At 43.9% G+C, this 19,813-nt stretch overlaps 1 pseudogene; it reads right to left on the minus strand.

Annotated features, from left to right (window-relative positions):
* Positions 1–18,365: 18,365 nt before the first annotated feature.
* LOC139234261 (U2 spliceosomal RNA) lies at positions 18,366–18,603 on the minus strand (annotated as a pseudogene).
* Positions 18,604–19,813: the final 1,210 nt, after the last annotated feature.

Consider the following 19,813-nt stretch of genomic DNA (forward strand, 5'->3'; position numbering starts at 1 on the left):
CTTTCTCTCCATACCGCTTGATCCCCTTAGCTGTAAGGGTCATATCTAACTCTCTCTTGAATATATCCAATGAACTGGCATCAACAACTTTCTGCGGCAGGGAATTCCACAGGTTAATAAGTCTGTGAGTGAAGAAGTTTCTCCTCATCTCAGTCCTAAATGGCCTACCCCTTATCCTAAGACTACGTCTCCTGGTTCTGGACTTCCCCAACATCGGAAACATTCTTCCCGCATCTAACCTGTCCAGTCCCGTCAGAATCTTATACGTTTCTATGAGATCCCCTCTCAGCCTTCTAAACTCCAGTGAATAAAGGCCCAGTGATCTCGTCTTTCCTCATATGACAGTCCAGCCATCCCTGAAATTAGTCTGGTGAACCTTCGCTGCACTCCCTCAATAGCAAGAATGTCCTTCCTCAGATTAGGAGACCAAAACTGAACACAATATTCTAGGTGCGGCCTCACCAAGGCCCTGTGCAACTGCAGTAAGACCTCCCTGCTCCTATACTCAAATCCCCTAGCTATGAAGGCCAACATACCATTTGCCTTCTTCACCGCCTGTTGTACCTGCATGCCAACCTTCAATGACTGATGAACCATGACACCCAGGTCTCGTTGCACCTCCCCTTTTCCTAATCTGCCGCCATTCAGATAATATTCTGCCTTCGTGTTTTTGCCCCCAAAATGGATAACCTCACATTTATCCACATTATACTGCATCTGCCATGCATTTGCCCACTCACCTAACCTGTCCAAGTCACTCTGCAGCCTCTTAGCATCTTCCTCACAGCTCACACCGCCACCCAGTTTAGTGTCATCTGCAAACTTGGAGATATTACACTCAATTCCTTCATCTAAATCGTTAATGTATATTGTAAAGAGCTGGGGTCCCAGCAGTGAGCCCTGCCATTCTGAAAAGGACCCATTTATCCCGACTCTCTGCTTCCTGTCTGCCAATGAGTTCTCTATCCACGTCAGTACATTACCCCCAATACCATGCGCTTTGACTTTGCACACCAATCTCTTGTGCGGGACCTTGTCAAAAGCCTTTTGAAAGTCCAAATACACCATATCCACTGGTTCTCCCTTGTCCACTCTGCTCGTTACAGCCTCAAAAAATTCCAGAAGATTCGTCAAGTATGATTTCCCTTTCATAAATCCATGCTGACTTGGATCGATCCTGTCACTGCTTTCCAAATGCATTGCTATTTCATCCTTAATAATTGATTCCAACATTTTCCCCACTACTGATGTCAGACTAACCGGTCTATAATTACCCGTTTTCTCTCTCCCTCCTTTTTTGAAAAGTGGTGTTACATTAGCTTCTCTCCAGTCCATAGGAACTGATCCAGAGTCGATTGAGTGTTGGAAAATAATCACCAATGCATCCACTATTTCTAGGGCCACTTCCTTAAGTACTCTGGGATGCAAACTATTAGGCCCAGGGGATTTATCAGCCTTCAATCCCATCAATTTCCCTAACACAATTTCCTCCCTAATAAGGATATCCTTCAGTTCCTCCTGCTCACTAGACCCACTGTTGCCTAGTACATTCGGAAGGTTATTTGTGTCTTCATTCGTGAAGACAGAACCAAAGCATTTGTTCAATTGGTCTGCCATTTCTTTGTTCCCCATTATAAATTCACCTGAATCCAACTGCAAGAGACCTACATTTGTCTTCACTAATCTTTTTCTCTTCACATATTTATAGAAGCTTTTGCAGTCAGTTTTTATGTTCCCCGTACTCTATTTTCCCCCTCTTAATTAAACCCTTAGTCCTCCTCTGTTGAATTCTAAATTTCTCCCAGTCCTCAGGTTTGTTACTTTTTCTAGCCAATTTATATGCCTCTTCCTTGGTTTTAACACTCTCCTTAATTTCCCTCGTTAGTCACGGTTGAGCCACCTTCCCCGTTTTATTTTTACTCCAGACAGGGATGTACAATTGCTGAGAATTGGAAACTGACCATAAGCCACTTATATCCCTGTTTTCCGAGGCTAAGGGGATAAATACTAATGCATCAGCCCGCATCCAGAGATGGGCGCTCACGTTGTCCGCATACAACTAAGCCATCCGCCACAAGCCAGGACCCCTTATTGTCCCTAGTCAAATGCTATGTGCTTCACGGGAGCTGGTCCAGTGTCCCAGTGGAAATGCAGGAAGAGATAAAGGTGTTCTAGCAGCGCAAAGATGAAATGTCTGTACAGGCAGACTGCCTTCTGTAGGGAAATCATGTAGTGGTTCCCAAGAAGGGCAGAGATACCTTCATCAATGACCTCCACAGTACCCACCCAGGCATTGTAATGATGAAAGCGATAGCCTGACCCCACGTATGGTGGCTCCGGTATTGATGCAGACTTAGAGTCCTGCATGCAGAGATGTAATACATACTCGTAATTAAGCAATGTACCCAGGGAGGTGCTGCTAAGTTGGTCTTGGCCCTCCAAACCGTGGTCTAGGGTACATGTCGACTATGCAGGCCCGTTCTTGGGTAAAATGTTCCTTGTGGTTGGAGATGCGTACTCCAAATGGATTGAATGTGATATAATGTCGGCTAGCACATCTGCTGCTACTACTGAAAGCCTGCGGGCCATGTTTGCCACACACGGCCTACCCGATGTCCTGGTGAGTGACAACAGGCCACGTTTTACCAGTGCTGAGTTCAAAGAATTCATGACCCGCGACGAGATCAAACATGTCACATCTTCTCCATTTAAACAGCGTCCAATGGTCAGGCAGAGAGAGTAGTGCAAACATCAAGCAAGGCTTGAAGAGGGTAATGGAAGGCTGTAGGGTTTTTTGCTCTGCCCAATTACGGGGGTCTTTGGTGGCTGTTAGTGTATTGGGCCTCTCTGTCCCTTCTAGGGGACGGTCCAGCAGCTTCTGGCTCACTGACCACTAAACTGGGCGTTTTGAAGCGCCCTAGCACCCCTATCTGGTTCTAACCTCAGAATTTTGGTGGATTATGAGCTTCCACAAGGAAAAACAAAACACTCAGAGACAAGTGGTCCTTGGGATGAAAAAAATGGGTAAGTCCAATTTATTAACCACGGTAAGTTTCCAACAAGGTCAAACTTCATCAAAACACATATCTGACACACACTTATAAACTATGAAAATCTATGGGAAGAAACGGACACAACGAAAACCTTACACAATTTTATCTTTACAAGACAGTTCCAACACCACCCCACCCCCCTTTTTACCTGACTGACTGAGGCTGACAGTTGGGAAAAGAAACCCCAGGATAATACTTACGATCCCTTTTGACAGTTATTTTTTTAGCCTTAGGATGGTTGGTTTACGGGGTAGCTGGAGTGAATGTTGCCTCTCCCAGTTACTTCGGTCTCCGGTTCTTCAGCTGATTGGCCTCGGAGCGTTGTTCGGTGTGCGGCTCGGCTTCTTGAGATGATGTTGGGCCTCTCGGTAGTTGGGTTGTATATTCTGCACACAAGTCGAGTCCAGGGCCCGTTCGATGGTAGGTTTCCCAGCCGGTAACAGTCCGTCTCTGTTCTCTCTCGGTTTCTGTCTGTCGGTGACTGCTACTGCTCCTCGACTCCTTCTTCTACTGCTCCAGCTGCTTCTCCCCTCTCGGTGGTTCCGTAGGTCCTATATTTGTATCCAATTTAGTTCTGGCCTTTTCGCACCCAAACTCAGTTGGTGGTCCATTGTGTAAGTTCGGGCGGGGAGATAGCTTTGAATATTTAATCAGAAGATGTCACAGGTACAGGTAGGTGTGAGGACAGGGGTATTGTTTCAGTGCACATTGGTGCCTCAAAGTCTGCTGGTCCATTGTAACAGTCCTGGGAGTCAATCGGTTTGGGCCTCCCCTTTGATGGGCCATCACCGCAGTGATCTCAGGACTATTGTCCAATGTCCATATTAATTAGGTAGATGATGGTCCACATTCATAATTTGATTAGGGGTGAGTCATATTTTCGAACTGGGCCGGGTAGTCCCCATTGGTTGAGGATTTCACCGCTTCAGGCCGACTCAACCCCTGATTGGCCTGCCAGAATGCACTTTTCCCCCATTGGCCAGTGCCTCTGTCTCGCTTGTGAGCCAGACTCCACAATGTCTGTATCTGCCCACACGTTTCCCAGCCTGCCTGGTCTGAGGATTTTACTTGGCCAAAAATGTTCATCTTGGCTTTCTTGTCCTTGGGGTGTTCCAATAAAATGCGGCTGTGCATTTTCGAACCTTACAAGGCTCACTGCAGACTCGCCCATCCAGAGTCCTGCTTAGCTACCACACGAGATCCCACCCGCTGAACTGCTTATGAAAAGAGCACTTAAGACAAGGCTCTCGTTAGTTCACCCTGATCTGCATGAACAGGCAGCTTCAACAAAGTACATACCATGATAGCGCAAATGTGTCACGCGAGATTGAAATCAATGATCCTGTATTTGTATTGAATTATGGACAAGTTCCCAAGTGGCTTCCCGGCACTGTCGTGGCCCGAAGAGGGGATCGGGGTGTTTCGGGTCAAACTTTCAAATGGACTCATTCACAAGAAATATTTGGACCAAATCAAACTCAGATTCACGGACTATCCTTTGCAACCCACTTTGGACCCTACCTTCTCTGACCCCCCAACATTCACACCAGTGGCAACCAGCACCACGGTTGGCCACGAAGCAGAACCCATCATCCACAGCAGCCCTGCAGGACCCACCACACCAGGCAGCCCAGCAAGGCCAGCTGCACAGCAGCCCAACGAGGGCCCAACAATTGACTCACCTATACCAGCTTTCACATCAAGACGATCAACCAGGGCAAGAAGGGCCTCAGATCGACTCACATTGTAAATAGTTACACTATTGATTTTGGGGGGGGGGTGCGGAGGGAGTGTTATACATGTAAACTTGCATATACTCTGTACAGCCACCAGACGGCTCCTCCCCTGGCGTCCCAAGGGATCCCATAATCCCTTGGGAGCACAGGTATTTAAGGAGGCCTCACAGGTTAGAGAGGCACTCTGGAGACCTGTAATGAAAGACTAAGGTCAGACTTTACTTTGAGCTCACAGTGTTCAGTCTGACTCTTTCTCCATACATTACACGTACAATGTAATGTATATGGACTTTAGCAAAGCTTTTGATAAGGTCCCACATGGCAGACTGGTCACGAAGGTTAAAGTCCATGGGATGCAGGGCAAAGTGGCAAGTTGGATCCAAAATTCTTAGAAGTAGGAAGCAAAGGGTAATGGTTGATGGATGTTTTTGTGACTGGTAGGATGTTTCCAGTGGGGTTCCGCAGGGCTCAGTACTGGGTTCCTTGCTTTTTGTGGTATATATCAATTTAGATTTGAATATAGGAAGTACGATTAAGAAGTTTGCAGATGACACTAAAATTGGCTGTGTGGTTAATAATGAAGAGGAACGTCATGGGCTGCAGGAGGATATCAATCTACTAGTTTGGTGGCCAGAGCAGTGGCAAATGGAATTTAATTCAGAGAAGTGTGAGGTGATGCATTTTGGGAGGGCTGATAACGAAAGGGTATTGTGATATATTCACAGAACACAGCACACACAGCTTCCTAAGATGGTAGGCAGCTCTCTCGGAAGTCTCCAGAAATCTGCCGGTTCTGTTTATTATTAACCCTGCACTTGCAGTACACAATACGTCCACATCCACAGTGTGGAGCTACAAACATTACAAGCTTACAGACATTACACTTCTCCCTCCTTAATGAAGAAGCCATCATAACAAACATCATACATAACTTTCATGTTTATACATAACACAGGATATAAACTTTTTTTTTCCATATTTACAAATTTAACTTAACCACTTGTTTTCTGTTTCGGAGAGGATACCTTCGCTCTCGAACAGAACCTTCCAAACATGGTGTCGATTTCACACTCATTCGAGTGTCATCCTGAGGAACGTTTTCCTCCATGGAATTTCCTTGATTTTCATTTGAACTCACTCTAACTTCAGGCTCTTTGTTTTCCTGACTTGGACTCAGACTTTCATTCTGATTCTCTCCTGGATTTGTTTCCAGTACATTGGATTTAGGATTTGCTACTGGCATATCAAAACTATCTGATGAGTCAGAAATAATTGAATCATTCCCACCTTCAACTCCTTCCATGTCTGTAGGTAAAATATGATCAATATGAACAAACCTAACCTGTCTATTATCAAACATCGTTATCAAATATGTGCGAGGACCACATATCTTCACCACTCTTCCTGGTAACCACTTTAACCATTTATGGTGATGGTTCTTCACACTCACCTTCTGGTTTAATTTCACACTTCTCTCTTTTACTTTACCTCTATCTCGATTCTCTTTCTGTCTTAATTGTGTCTCTTCTACGAACTGTGCCAAATTTGGCTTTAACAACGAGAATCTGGTTCGAGGCTGTCATTTGAGAAACAACTCTGCTGGTGTTCTATCAGTAGTTGTATGAGGAGTATTTCGATATGTAATCAAATAATTAGCCAATTTGTGATCCAATGACAACTGTCGTTTCCTTGGATTTGGATCTAACATTTGTTTTATGAGGGCACGTTTTACAATTTGTACAGTGCGCTCTGCTGCACCATTCGAAGCAGGATGGTATGGTGGAACCTTGGTATGTTTCACACCATTTTTGCTCGTGAATTGTGCAAACTCTTCTGAACGAAATTGTGGTCCATTATCCGAAACAATTTCTTCAGGGAGGCCAAATAAAGAAAATAATTTTTGCAAAATGTCCAATGTTTTACTTGTTATTTTCCACATTGGAAACACCTCAACCCATTTTGAATGGCTATCAATCACAATGAACAATTGTTGTCATTCTAACTCAGCAAAATCAATATGTCGCCTTTGCCATATCCTGGGAGGCCATTTCCATGGCTGTAATGGTACTGGTGGTGGTTGCTTGCTTACCGATTGACATGTTGTACACTGACTCACGAAGCACTCTATATCTTTATCAAGACCTGGCCACCATAAATAACTGCGTGCAAAACTCTTGGTCAAGCACATTCCCAGGTGCTGGTCATGGAGGTCTCCTAATAATTTGGACCTGAATTTATTTGGTATAACCACTCTTGCACCCCACATGATACAATCTTTATCGACTGATAATTCATTCCTATGAATGAAGAATGGATGTGTATCTTTATCTGTTACCTGGTTTGGCCATCCATTTGAATATACTCATACACCTTTGACATCACTGGGTCACGTTTGGTTGCTCTACCAATCTCTTCAGCTGTGACTGGCAGTTCATCAATGTATGAAAAATAAAACACTTCTTCCCTATCAGATGTAACTTGTGATGGGGAAGGCAATCTAGACATTGCATCAGCATTACCGTGATCAGCTGATCATCTGTATTCAATATCATATGTATATGCTGACAAAATCAAAGCCCATCTCTGCATTCGGGCTGCAGCTAATGTTGGAACTGGGGACTTTGGATGGAGGATTACTGTTAGGGGCGTATGGTCCGTAACAAAGGTAAACTTACGACCATACAAGTATTTGTGAAACTTCTTGACCCCAAAAATTAATGCCAAAGCTTCCCTTTCAATTTGCGCATGATTACTCTCACTGGCACTGAGAGTGCATGAAGCAAAAGCAATTGGTCTCTCCTTCCCACTACTTAATACATGAGAGATTACTGCCCCAACTCCAAATGGAGAGGCATCACATGCTAGCTTAGATATGTCATAATGAACTAACATGGTGCTCTCTACCAATTTGCTTTTACACTCCTTGAATGCTGTATCGCATTCTTTTGACCACTTCCAATGGACCTGTTTTTTCAAAAGTTCATTCAGTGGATGTAATGCTGTAGCCAAATTTGGCAGGAACTTCCCATAATAGTTCAAAAGACCCAAGAATGAACGAAGTTCAGTGACATTCCTGGGAGTGGGTGCATTTCTAATTGCATCCAATTTTTCCATGGTTGGATGTAAACCATCTTTGTCTACTCTGTACCCTAAATACTCTACTGAGTTTTTAACTAATTCACACTTACGAGCAGACACTCGTACTCTGTGCTTCTCTAGCCGTTTGAGGACTTCATTCAATATGTTATGAATTTGCCTATTTGGTGCTGAAATTAGTATGCATCCAAATAACATATTACCCCTTCAATACCTTGCAAAATCTGGTTCATCACCCCTTGGAATATGGCAGGGGTGGAAGACACTCCAAACGGTAGCCTATTAAATTGATATAGGCCTAGATGAGTATTTATAGTCAAACATGACTTGGACTCCTCATCTAGTTCAAGCTGTAAGTAGGCATTCGTAAGATCCAATTTTGAGAAGATCTGACCATCTGTCAGTGTTGTGAACAAATCTTCTATATTCGGCAATGTATTGGGGACATTACCCTCTAGAACCTGGTTTACAGTTACTTTATAATAACCACACAATCTTACCTTACCATCAGACTTGGGTACAACAACAATGGGTGTAGCCCAATTACATCGATCTATCTTACAAATAATGTTCTCAGTCTCTAGTCTTTTGAGTTCTTGCTCAACTTTCTCCTTGAGTGCATATGGTACGGAACGTGGCTTGTAGTAAACTGATCTAGCGTCCTTCTGTACCCTGACACTCGCCTTGAAGCCTTGGATCGGACTGCCCGTTTCGCAGAACACCTTCGGATACTTCTTGATAATCTCATCCGTTGATGAAAATCTTGCTTCCACACAGAAAATCTTACTCCAATCCAGCTTCAGTGAGCTTAACCAAAGGCAGGCTTGTCTCCTGTCACTACTATTAGAGGCAAGTTCTGAAATTGATCTTTATATTTCACCAGTACGGTGAAATGACCTACCACAGGAATTTTCTCTCCCGAGTAGCCTCGCAGCTCTATCTTGGATTTCTCCAGTTGAAAATCACGCAATTTGTCGTGGTATAGTGACTCTGGTACTACACTCACGGATGCACCCGTGTCAATTTCTATTGGTATCTTGAATCCCGCAACATCCATGTGGATTTTGATGCTTTCCGAATCGCTGTCCATTAACCTCGTGCTCCTGATGACGTGTAACTCTAACATCTCCTCATCCTGTTGTTGTTCTTCCATGCCATGTAGTCTCTTTAGATTTCTACTCATAGCTTTGAACGCTGGACTCATAGCTTTAAAAGCTGGTTTACTCTTCAGTCGGCATGTCTTCGCAAGATGCCCAAGTCTTCCTGCAGAAGAAACACTCTGCCTTCCCATATGGACAACTTTGAGCAATGTGTTGTCCCAGGCACCTATAGCACGACTTCGACGCTCTGGTAGAATTTCCAGTTTCTGAGACTTTCGGCCATGCCCGTCTTTTCCTTTGAACCTGCAGGTGATTTACCTCAGTTGACTGACGACCGTAATTATTATTTAATTCTTGGGAATATTGTTCGGCCATGCCCATCGACCTCGCTGTCTGACAAGCAATCTCAAAAGTCAAGTCATCTGTCGTCAATAACTTCCTTCTGATCGCATCATTTTTCACCCCACAAACAAAACGATCCCATAATGCTCGGTTTTGAAAATTTCCAAAATTACAGTGCATCAACAGCTTTTTTAATGCTACGATGTAATCACTGATACTTTAATCAGCCTTTTAATTCCGTATCCTGAAACGATAGCTTTCAGCAATTTCTAACGGTTTGGGGTTATAGTGCTGTTCCAGCTTCGTTAAAATCTCTTTAAGCATTGTGTCCTTTGGCTCGTCAGGCACAAGCAGATTTACAAGGGTTTCGTATAATGCCGGACCTGCCTCCGATAAGAAGATCGCTTTCTTATGTTCCAACACAGCCCGGTTCTGGACTGCATTGTCTAGAACTTCGATTATGTTATTTGCAGTGAATTACATTTCTAGCCGATCCACATACGCTTTAAAACGTTCCCAGTCGTGTCTATATTCACCCAAATGTCCCAATACACCTGCCATTTTAATCTCTAGCTGTTCACACCGTGTGCTGTATTTTGCCTTGGATTTTGTAGCTTTTTTCCAAAGACAGAAATTTCCAAACTCTGTCAGCTGGCTGAATCCTTCACCAACAAAAATGAAGCTTTAAATCATCCGAAAAATCCCATCTTCCATCACCAAATGTGATATATTCACAGAGCACAGCACACACAGCTTCCTAACATGGCAGGCAGCTCTCTCAGAAGTCTTCAGAAATCTGCCGGTTCTGTTTATTATTAACCCTGCACTTGCAGTACACAATACGTCCACATCCACAGTGTGGAGCTTCAAACATTACAAGCTTACAGATATACACATTAAGTGGTCGGCCATTTAAGTGCAGATTAATAAAGGGACTTTGGAGTGCTTGTCCACAGATCCCTGAAAGTAGGCCAGCTGGATAAGGTGGTTAAGGCGGCATACAGAATGCTTGCCTTTATTGGCCAACGCATAGAATACCAGAGCAGGGAGGTTATGCTTAAATTGTATAATACTCTGGTTAGGCCACAGCTGGAGTACTGCATGCAGTTCTGGTCACCATATTATAGGAAGGACATGATTGCACTAGAGAGGGAGCAGAGGAGTTTTACTAGAATGCTGCCTGGAATTGAGAATCTTAGTTATGAGGACAGATTGGATAGGCTGGGTTTGTTCTCATTGGAACAGAGGAGGTTGAGAGGAGACCTCATTAAGGTGTACAAAATATTGAGGGGCCTGGACATAGTGAATAGTAAGGGCCAATTTCCATTGGTGGAGGGGACTATTATGAGGGGACATAGTTTTAAGGTGGTTGATGGAAGGTTGAGGGGATTTGAGGGGGGGCTTCTTTACTCAGAGGGTTGTGGGGATCTGGAACTCACTGCCTGGAAGAGTGGTGGATGCAGAAACCCTCACCACATTTAAGAGATGGTTGGATGGGCACTTAAAGTGCCGTAACCTACAGGGTTACGGACCTAGAGCTGGTAATTGGGATTGTACTGGATAACCTCTTGTTGGCCGGTGCAGATATGATGGTAAGTACTGCAGGGAATCGAATATGGCCAGGGTGATCTCCTGGACTAGTTTCGATTGCCTGGATGGGTCGGAGAGAAATTTTCCCAGATTTTTTTCCCCCTAAATTGGCCTGGGTTTTTAATTTTTTTTTGCCTCTCCTTGGAGATCACATGGCTCCGATTGGGGTGGAGTGTAGAATGTTTCAGTGTAAGGGGTGTCATAGTTGTGTAGGGTGGACTGGGTGCTCTTTGCCTTTTGGTCATTGTTCATTGTTCATTGGTTTATATGTAACCTTCAGGGCTGCTGACCGAGGGCCGTGCGTCTCTTTGTCGGCCGGCGTGGACATGACGGGCCGAAATGGCCTCCTCCTGTGCTGTTCATTTCTATGTTGCTATGTAACAGAAATTTACACTTTTGTACATTTATTACACGTAGAAACATTTCTATACAGGGCGATGGGGAGCGAGCAAGACTAAAAAATTGTCTATGCCAGTTCCGGGATTCTCTTATTTTGCTCATTAGGTTGGTTGGTTGTAGCAAAGGGCTGACAGAGACACAATGGGCCGAATGGCCTCCCTCTGTTCACAGCTTCTTTGCTGTCTACCTTGTGCTTACGGATAAATATTTCTTATGGGCAGAAAGCCGTGGGCCCGCACTGCTGGAGCTTGGAGGGGTGGGTAGTTGATAGCAATAACATTCACAGAATTAGCTCAAGAGATTAAAAACCCAAAACACTTTAGATCTCTCACTAAAAAATAAATAAAATGAAATAGAAGTCAATTAATGAGCAGAAAATCTTATAAACCTAATCAGTTTAGAATCTGAAAAAGTTAACAAAAGAACTAAAATATATCAAAATTCAACAGCAAAAGTAACAAACGTGCATTATTTTTACGTATGGCTGAGATATCAGTTACTACGTACAGCAGAACGCAATCAAGTGACATTTTGCTTCCAGTGGGTTGTTCAAGGATCATGTGACTTAACATTCTTGCTAACACTGGTTGCTGCACAGAGACAGAATCTGTTGTGAAGCATCGTAACTGAGTTGTAAAAGAACGTGTTTACAATTCTCACTACAAATGCCAAACACAGGAATTCTTCCCAGAGTTACGATGTTGCTACACACACCGCAAAAATTGAATTTTTACCCCACTGCAGTAGAAACTACCATTGTTTGTCCACTAAGAATCGATGCCGTGACCCTTAGATGGAAAACAGCAACCCCATTATAGAGTGTCCAACCTGTCATTCACCGACAGATTCCCAATTATCTTTTGTAAAGCACGCAATACAATTCACCTTATGGAAAACAATAAATCAGAAATGCAAATTGCACCTCAGTCTTGAAACAGTCTTTGAATCACAAATATTTCATGAAATGGGGGACTGAGAAATTGGGTTATTCTCCTTAGAGCAGAGAAGGTCAATGGGAGATTGAATAGAAATGTTGAAAGCCATAAAGGATTTTGAGAGTAAATAAGGAGAAACTGCTTCCAGTGGCGGAAGGATCAGTAACCAAAGGACACAGACCTAAAGGTAATCGGCAAATGTCATTCCCGCATCGAGTTGTGATCAGGAACGCACTGCCTGAAAGGGCGGTGAAGCAGATTCAATCGTAACTTTCAAAAGGGAATTGGATCAATACTTGAAAAGGAGAAATCATGTAGGGTTATGGGGAAAGGGCGGAGGGGGGGGGGGATTATTTGGATAGCTCTACCAGAGCCAGCATAGGCATGATGGGCCTCCTCTGTGCTCGATGATTCTGTGACCACTTCTACACCTGAACTTACTGGTTCCTCAGGTTCAATTATCAGTCAGTTCCAATCAGTCAGCTGAGTCCTCGTTTAGTGATGCGTTCTCAAATCAAGTTTCCATTACTAAAAGTCTCATTATATACTGGAAAGATATTTAGTATATGGTACAAGGGTTTGTTTTCATAACATTCAGATAACCGTGACTAGTAAACCAGTATAATTACATTCAATGACAATCAGATGTTGTATTCAGCATTTTATTTATAGAAAAATACTGTACAAAATTGCAATCATAGTCTTCAAATATACAGAGTCCAGTATCTGGATAAAGAGAGTGTTCACTAATACCACAAACAAGAAATTCCTGCTCTGTATCACCAGTTTGGGTCCATTAGCCCAAAGTAATCTTGGTCAAACCTAACATTTGCCAAACCTTCAATATTTTGTAAACCTAAAACATTGTCCATGCCAGTTCGAGGATTCTCTTACCCTGCTTATCGATTCAGTTATGGAAACACATCCTGCCATTTGTCAATTAGCACAGCACTGGTTAAACATTTATATATTTTAACAATTCGTTATGTTAATTTGGAACATTGCACTGTTAATCACAGACCTGTAGTTATTGTACAAAAATAACCCCATGTAGGTGAACCTTCCATCAAAGGCAGCAGCATAATGTGCAGTTGCAGCTAATCATGGCTCCACATGGACAGGGACGTTCACTTGCTGGTGTGATTTTATAACAATGTCCTTTATAACAATCAAAACCACTCCAGTGTAATGCTCTGGTGTTCCTGTGATATTTTGAGATTTGTCTGTAATGATAAATATTTCTTATTGACAGTTTTCGGAGACTCACAACAACACCCGGCAAAGGTGGACTTGTTTCCTGTGGAAACCCCCCCACTGGTGGAAAACAATGTTGGCTAGTTGCATCTCCATCACTCTACTGTTGGGCAGGCCGAACACTCCGCCTCTCCAGAACACGGTACTGACAATCCTAGCCTCTTCAGACCTTCCGCCACACGAGGGAGCATTTGCAGCCAGAAGCAGAAGATTGTAATTGCAACATTTGAGTAAAAGCCCATGTGCAAATCTCACACATCAGCAGTTGTCCCTTTGTGGTTCTCAATCTGCCCCTGCAGTGTACAAGTGAGGCACTCCAGGAACTCTGGCAGCTGCTTGGTGAGGCAGAAGTTTCACAATGTACATAGTTATAGTTTTAAGTATGACATGAATAAATTATCGAGAAAATGTCTTGACCATACAGCATTATGCAGATTCTGGGGTGACCTCCTAGTAAGTTACTGCAATGTACTTTCTCAGGTGGAATGGAACAGGACTGTCCAGTGAAGACACATGTTGAAGTTGTCATTAAAAAACACTTGCAGGATACAAGAAGTGTTTCCAGGATTGGGCACGGCCAGTGCTGCCGATCCCAACCTGTGCTGCCCCTCACTGGGAGCACTCACCTGAAACTATCACCCCGATAGAGCAACACAGCCAGAATCGCTGGGAAGGCCCAAGAATAACCATCACACCTTTGAGGACTCCACTAACATTTCAGCAGCACAACACAATACACACGATTACAATCTGTATGTTAAGTCAAAGAATATTATGACTAAGGATATGTTCCATGGTGCCTTGCAGTTCTCGATTACTATAAAATACTCAGCCTCCAAAATTGACAAAGAATAATTTTTACCGAAGTTGTAGCAAAGCGAGTGCTGCAGAAACTGATGAGATTAGGTGTTCTTTCCTGTGTCTGAGTCACTTTAACACAACTATTCATCAAAACTCATCAATTAAAATGTAATATATCAGTATCCTTCCTACAGCAAAGCCGATTTAGAACCAGAATCACCAGTAAACAGATTGAATAGATTCAATCACTTCCACAGGATATGTGGCAAGGTTATCTAATCTTCAGAAGGTTGGGTTGATCAATCTGAGGCAAGCCTTGCTGCAGGCGTTGCTGTCAGATTTGAAATGAGGTTGTCTTGACAGGTGTTATACTTTAAAGGGTTCCTTCCCTGTATTTGGGCTTGGGATCAAGAGCGGATTTAGAAATACCACACTAACAGGTCCCATTGAATTACAGGTACCTCTAATCCCAAATGTGAAACTCTCAGGTATCAAGTTCATTGCAGTGGCATCAATTCATTGTTTCCATCCAAGTTGCAGGCCAACTGTCAATATGTTAAGCTGACAATACAGCGTTTCGCCCTATCTATCGCCCTACTCGTGTTACACAAGACGACAGCAGCCTCTCGGGGATCAGAGGCGGCCGGTATCAATAATCAGATTCAGTCGCAGGCTGGGCTACAGCCCCAATGCTGCTATCGCCCACAGCAACGTGAAGCAGATTTTCAAGATGAGCTAATGGTTTCTAAGGGTTTTATTTATAGGGATGTTTGTTTAACACTTGTCCCCAAGGAAGTTAATAAACTGCTAATATGCAGCATTAAAAATACTGGTTTTACACGAAGGAACATTCTGAACTCAAGGTGGAGGCTGATTTTCTGGTTGCAGCATTTAGTTTTTGAGCAGAGGATGTTCCCTGGTGGGAATATAGTCACTGGCTTTATCTGCAAATTCCTGCCACTCAACTTGGCAGAATTGCCTTGGGTTGGAAGTATAATAAGGAGTGGGTCAGCATGGTGAAACCTAGAAAATAAGTGCAGGAGTAGGCCATTCGGCCCTTCGAGCCTGCACCACCATTCAATATGATCATGGCTGATATCATCAACCTCAGTACCCCATTCCTGCTTTCTCTCCATACCCCTCGATTCCTTTAGCTGTAAGGGCCATATTTAACTCTCTTTTGAATATATCGAACGAACTGGCCTCAACAACTTTCTGTGGTAGAGAATTCCACAGGTTCACAATTCTGAGTGAAAAAGTTTCTCCTCATTTCAGTCCTATATGGCTTACCCCTTATCCTTAGACTGTGACCCCTGGTTCTGGACTTCCCCAACATCGGGAACATTCTTCCTGTATCTAACCTGTACAATCCCGTCAGAATTTTATGTTTCTATGAGATCCCCGCTCATTCTTCTAAATTCCAGTGATTGACTTGTGAAAAATAGAGATTTCCACATTCACGATTTTGCTTTAGTGTACGATTGTGTGTGTGTGTGTGTGTGTCTGTGCGTGTGTGTATGTGTGTCTGTGCGTGTGTGTATGTGTGTCTGTGCGTGTGTGTGTGTGTGTGTGTGCGTGTGTGTATGTGTGAGAGTGTAAGTGAGAAAGTAGTTTGCAGTATATTCACATGCACCAAGTGCCGATTTCCATGTTATGCAGTGACTGGGGGGATAGCCTACACTGTCCATATTACAAGAGTCAATACTCACAGCCAATTGCAAGGAGGGACATTAATAATCAGCTTTAGACTGGAGAGTCAGTCAGTCAGGTCACCTGAAAGCACAACAATTAGTCTGCTCCTGCAAACCATTGCCTTTTCATGTTAATGTTGTAAAAATGTTTGTTGTGCGTAATTATTTTTATTTCAAGTCCAGGAAAATAAATCTCTGATGGGATGAAAGTGTGATCTGGGCTGAAAATCCTGCATTAAAATAGCAGAGAGAATGGTCATAAAATGCATTCAATGTTGCTCCCCTAATCCCATGAATTTCTGGCCTGGGTTTTGACGGTTTCAACAGAAAATGTTTGAGCAGCACTGCAGGCTGCTTAGAAGTAAAAGAGGAAAAAGGTTAATGGTCGGATCCCTCCTGAAGATACTTGATGTTTATGAAACAGGTAACCTGTTCCTGCCTGTGGGGAGCCATGGGGATTGGGCCTGGGGGAAATGCCAGAGTGAACCAGTTGGGTCTTGTGCAGACTGTGCTGCCACTTGGGATTATTGTAAATGCATGCTGCAAAAGTTTCAGTTCGCAGATTAGCATGATGGGCTCAATCACCAGCAGCACCCCCAGATCCTGGGAACTTCCGATTTGCCTGGGAAAGGGCTAAATCTCCGCTCACAAAACACAGGATGGCCTCAGGAGATGCCGTTTCAGTCAGTACCTGTGGAGGACAGTAAGCCCAGTGAAGGGAGGCGACCTCCTTCAGTATGGCCTACAATCTGGGTAATAACACCAAACCAATCGCATCCTAACAGCCAGTGTCAGTCATTCACAGCCCTGACACTGGCTGTGCTGTTGCCTCTCCCTCCCCCATCGTGGCCAATCCGTGGAATGTGTAATCAGGGAAATCAATGAAACTGATGGAAACTTGGCCTTTTCCGCAGTAACATCGCTGCATTTAACCCATTAAATGTTCGACATTGTTGGTTTAGGTGTAACTGGGGTTTTAACTGTGCATTGACTGCTGTACAAATGTTATGACCCCAAAAAACAAATTTTAATTTTGTGGAGTGTCAAATTTCTCCATTTTAATAAAAGTTACAATTTAAGAAACGTAAATTTTTTTTTAATTATATATTATATATATTTGTTCGTTCATTATTTCAGGTTTACCTTTTCCCCTTGTGAGAGCCCCAATCTTTGTTTTACTCTAACATTTTTTTTTAAAAAGTCAGAATAAAATGAGCTTCTTCACTTCCTGGTTCTCGTTGGTTGAGCATTCTGCGTTGTGATTGGCTGCTTACACAGCCGGTTGATGTCAGAGCCGCTGGTGTTAGGGATTTTATTGAAACTTATAAAGGTAATGAGGGGGCTCGACAAGGTGGATGCAAAGAGGATATTTCCACTCATAGGGGAAACTAAAACTAGAGAACATAGTCTTAGAATAAGGGACCGCCCATTTAAAACTGAGATGAGGAGGAATTTCTTCTGAGGGTTGTAAATCTGTGGAATTCTCTGCCCCAGAGAGCTGTGGAGACTGGGTCATTGAATATATTTAAGCTGGAGATAGACAGATTTTGGAGCGATAAGGGAATAAAGGGTTATGGGGAGCGGGCAGGGAAGTGGAGCTGAGTCCATGATCAGATCAGCCATGATCGTATTGAATGGCAGAGTAGGCTCGAGGGGCCGTATGGCCAACTCCTGCTCCTATTTCTTATGTATTCCCCATTAACTCGCGCTGATCTCAGCTGCATGTCGGAAAAGCCAAACTTCTCGCCACAGAGATGGCGAACACCTTTGCTTCACCACTGATCGCAAATTACAGGCCATTAATTTATTACAAAAAGATCAGCCCACTCCCCTCTGGGGGTCGAGTAGAGTGTGGCTCGGGGTTAGGGGAGGAACATTACTGGGAGCAACATGGAAGAAAAGAGGCATTCAGAAATTATGGCTTTTAAAATATATTCTTTGAAACAAATCTTTGTTTATTAGTTATTAAAGCGTTGGAGATGGGGAATGGGTGTCTGGGTTGAGTGGTTGGAGGCAGGAAACTCTGACCACGCAAACCCCAGCGGGTCCAGCAGGGGGCGGCGAGCGGCAGGTACAATCCCAGTCTGATCACCCGGGTCACATCCCGAGCAAACCTGGAACTGCACTCTGCAGTGGTGGATTGAAGTCGCTACAATGATTGTCACGTTAATAACCTGTATCTCTGAGGTAAATTATTTTTGATTTGAAAAGGCAGAAAACAGCAAAAATTCCAAAATGCCAGAATTTTTTTTTTTTTTGGAAATTCGTAGCCAATCGTTCCAATTCTTTGTCAAATCACAAACGCCAGAGGTCACCTTGCACACATCAAGGATCACTCTGCGCCAATGCTCTTAGCCAAAAGGCCTAGAGCCACTGCATCGTTCCTGGAAGTACTGCAATACCAGGTTCGTGCCATGGAGGTGGATGGGTCAGGCCCCCCACACACCTCAGTGGAGGTGGATGGGTCAAGCCACCCCACCCACCTCCTATTTCCAAAAAGCAAGCATATACCTTCCTGATCCAGGGAGAACCACCTTGGGGTTATGGTGGTTACTCCCCTGTCAGGTCAGTTACGCATGATCTTAGCCAAAAGGCCGAGAAGCCTCCAAAATGCCAGAATTTTTTTTTTTTTTTTTTTGAAATTCGTAGCCAATCGTTCCAATTCTTTGTCAAATCACAAACGCCAGAGGTCACCTTGGGCCCATTCAAGGATCACTCTGCGCCAATGCTCTTAGCCAAAAGGCCAGAAATGCCCCAGGCTTCGGTTAATAAATCTCATGCCTTGCACCCTCTCGCTGCCTCCAGTAATTTCTAGATCCCCACTGCTGCAGACTACGCCTTTATGTACCTCGGGTTTTTCCCCACTGCAATGAAAGTGCAATGTTGGGCACAGCTTCAGCTTTGGTTAAAGAGAGCCCACAATCCACTGCCTTTCAGTCTTAACTCATTCCCACATCTCACTAGGCTTATAAGCTGGGTTGTTTTTGAGCAGTCAGTTTTAATATATTCAGATTAACTCGATGATGTCACAGGAGAGAGACACATACACAAAACATAGACATAGACATAGAGAGACATTGAGAGAGAGAGACACACACACACACAGACACAGAGAGAGAGAGAGAGAGAGAACCAGAGAGAGAGAGAGAGAGAGAGAGAGAGAGAGAGAGCGAGAGCAAGAGCCAGACAAGACTGCCCCGAATATCAGTTTGAAAACACAACAGCTGGCCATTTGACATGACCCTACTTTATTCTGCTGCCAATGTACCTGCCCAGCCATTGGGGAAGTTCCACAGCTGGGACAATGCTGCCACTCTGGACTTCGATCAGATGTTACCTTTGTATGTGTCCCCAACCCCACCCGTTCCCTCTCCAGCATTTTTCAAATCAATTCATTCAGAAACAGATTCGAGAAGTGTGGAAATGGATTGTAGGCACCTGTGAGCAGTCCATTCAGTAGGAGTATCCGGCACCCACCCCTGAACCTGAACAAGTGGGGCACCTTGCTTGCTGCTCGGGAGAGTGAGCAACATAAAGAGGAACAGTTTCACCCACCTTCTCTGCCTCCATGTCTAATTCACAGCACAACAGTTCAGAACCTGGACTGGCTGATTTCTGGGCTCCTCAGGTTAAGGAGACTAAGGATGTGCCTCCAATGCCCCAACCAAAGGGTTAAACTAGATTTTTCTTACTTGAACTTCTGTCAGCATCGGCAAGCTTCCACACTGAAGCCCGACCCCCATCCTGTGCCATCAGAAGCAAAATCTCAGCGACCTCCTCTTCCCTCACATCCACTCCATCACCAACAGCACTTTC

This window comes from Pristiophorus japonicus, chromosome 21 (assembly GCF_044704955.1).
Source record: "Pristiophorus japonicus isolate sPriJap1 chromosome 21, sPriJap1.hap1, whole genome shotgun sequence".
NCBI classification, from domain to species: Eukaryota; Metazoa; Chordata; class Chondrichthyes; family Pristiophoridae; genus Pristiophorus; species Pristiophorus japonicus.